The sequence below is a fragment of the Vanessa tameamea genome, chromosome 24, assembly GCF_037043105.1.
Source record: "Vanessa tameamea isolate UH-Manoa-2023 chromosome 24, ilVanTame1 primary haplotype, whole genome shotgun sequence".
NCBI lineage: Eukaryota > Metazoa > Arthropoda > Insecta > Lepidoptera > Nymphalidae > Vanessa > Vanessa tameamea.
This window is the reverse complement of record NC_087332.1, coordinates 2,884,071-2,886,774: the sequence shown is the minus strand read 5'-3', so window position 1 is coordinate 2,886,774 and position 2,704 is coordinate 2,884,071. Positions and strand designations below refer to the sequence as shown.

At 31.0% G+C, this 2,704-nt stretch overlaps 1 long non-coding RNA gene across 1 annotated transcript; it reads left to right on the top strand.

Annotated features, from left to right (window-relative positions):
- The first annotated feature begins 1,218 nt into the window (after positions 1–1,218).
- Positions 1,219–2,484, top strand: LOC135194098 (uncharacterized). The gene is made up of 3 exons (XR_010309646.1): positions 1,219–1,317; positions 1,701–1,772; positions 2,182–2,484. It is a non-coding gene; the product is annotated as an uncharacterized LOC135194098 (long non-coding RNA).
- The last annotated feature ends 220 nt before the right edge of the window (positions 2,485–2,704 follow it).

Sequence of the window (2,704 nt, the reverse complement as noted above, 5' to 3'; positions counted from 1 at the left end):
ACATTATATTTTTATTTGATTTTGAATATATTATCAACATATTATGTTGTTGTGGATTCAATGCCCTTAAACATAAAATATTAAGGTTACCTAGATTAATTTAATAAAGATTTGACTACATCCCTACTACAGTTTTCTCATAAACTTATGATTAGGTCTATTATTTAAAGGTTTACGTATACTATGACACGCCAGTACTGCACCAATTATCTTGCATATCTCAATTTCTAAGTCTTTCCCAAGCGATATATGTTTCTTATAAGTTTATTGTATTTCCTTTTCGGAAACGGTGGTAATGTTTAATTTGACAATCAATGAGTTCGTGTTATGATGCTATATTCATTAAAGGAATTTTATTTGATTGATTTGAACATTTTGATTCAACAAGTTTAAATTTTTAGTTTAGTTTATGAAAGTGGTTTAATTTTTTTTTTTAATTTCATTACCAAACAGCTTTTTTCTACTTCAAAAATTAAATTTCAATTTTGTGTCTATCTAGAACTATCTTAGTTTTTTTATGATCGGTGAGTGAGTGACAAGATTAGAGAACTTTATAAAATAATGTAATTTGGAAATGAGCTACAAAAAATTATCCTATTGATCACAAGAGAATATAATTTCTAGCTTTGACCGCAACGAATACACAGGGTTTCGAAATTGCCTTGAATGGCGTCGAGTAAAGGACGCTTTGGCTTGGATAGAAGGCTTTGCGAGATTAAGCGGGAACACTGCCGTGCCCTCGGATCATGTAAAATTTATTATCTATTAATTATAAAATCAATGTTATCAATTCAATATCAAATTCTGTATAATTATTATTATTACTTGTCAAATTATTACATCGTGATATTGGACGTAAATAATTACTTAATTCGTTAAATGTACATTTATTTAATTTTGCCCTTCCTAAAATTAATACTATTAAAGTCATATTAAGAATTATAAAAGTCACATATTAAAAAAAATATTCAAAGGAAATTTATTGAAGTAAGCAGAAAACGAAACTCAATTCCATTAATCAAAAAGGAAATTGCAGAATCACTTCGGCTTAGATTAAGTTTGTTTAAAACAACTATATGTTGTTAAAATAATCATAAAATTTAAGTCGATGTTATTGCAACAAACTTTCAATATCAAACTACTGATTTCTCTTAATTTTACGATCTCGAAAACAAACTTTACAAATGTTTGGTAAACAAAAGTTGAAATCAATTGAAACGGCAAACTTGACATTACACCAGAACTGCTATGAAGAACGTATACATTGGTTTAAGTAACCTATTTTTCTTCATACTTCATTGCCTTAATTATGATGTTGTGAGTATTTATTTTCTACATTTGTAAGGGTAAAATAGTAAATGTCTCATCTCTAGCCATAGGACTGCTGCGAAATTTTACAACCGTATTCTGCTTGGCTCTAGAATTCCTGTTCCAAACTACTGAGTATAAATATAATATAAAAGCTTCTGTCAGATTTGCTCATCGGATGAGAGAGAGAGTGAGAGAGGTTATGAGAGAGGGAATAGAGAGTGCGTCTGTTTGCGCATACATTTGTGAACTGTAATATATCCCTTGCAGCTGACTAGTCTCCTTTGCAAATCAAAAGGTCATCATACTTAAAAAAAATATCTATTATTTGACAGCAATAGCTGCATAATAAAAAATCTACAATTAATTGCGTCTATTTTATTTACTTCCAGGTAGAAGCAAGAAGAGGTGACGTTATACCATTGGGATCTATTATTGGAAGCTCAGAAATGAGACATCTCAAGGTACTATGATGTATAAAAAATAATAGAATAAGTACTTTTTGGTAACCTTGTCAAAGATAAGATTTAAGAACAATTTATTCTTATTACATCAAATTTTCAATAAATCTACAATAAATTAGAAGTCGGGCGTGCAAATGGACCATCTGGTGGTAATTGGTCACCAGCGCCGATTGCATTAGCGCTGAATGAATTAAGATCCATCCCATACAGCGCATTGGCGATCTTAGTTCACAAATTTGGTGACGTCACCAAACTACCAACTAAGATGTCATGTCCCTTGTGCCTGTGCTTACACTGGCTCGCTCACTCTTCAGACGGAACACAAAAATATTTAGTATTGCTAATTGGTGGGCCGTTCTAAAATAAATACAAAACAGTCTTCAATTAACAATAATAATCTTTTCAATAGGGTTCTCATATAGATCGCCATAATTATGACTACGATAAAGCAGAATTCCCTCAATTTCGGAAACGAAAGGCAAAGAAAAAACACAAAGTAATTAAAAACAAAAATTCACTGCAACATTCAGAAGATGATGAGAAGCAAACATTCAAACACAAAGGGAAGAAGCGAGGCAGCAAGAGATTTATCAAGACAACTTTAAAAAATATAGACAAAGATTCAAATCTATCCGATTCAGATGATAATGATAAGAATAAAAATCCTGTTGATATTATAGTTCATATCAAAATGAAGGAATAATTGCTCACACAGAAGGTTCGTATTATCAGGACGAAGTTGTTTGTTTACTGGATCCGGATAACTATCGTACCAGTGAATTCACTTCTACACACATATACGCCATCGCTGAAAAAAACATATCCAATAAAATAGACCGCATTAAATTTTTCGAAACGGTATTTTTTGCTGGATTTGAAATAATGTCGTGCGTCTGAACACATTGTTACATCTACATACATCGAAATAAAAA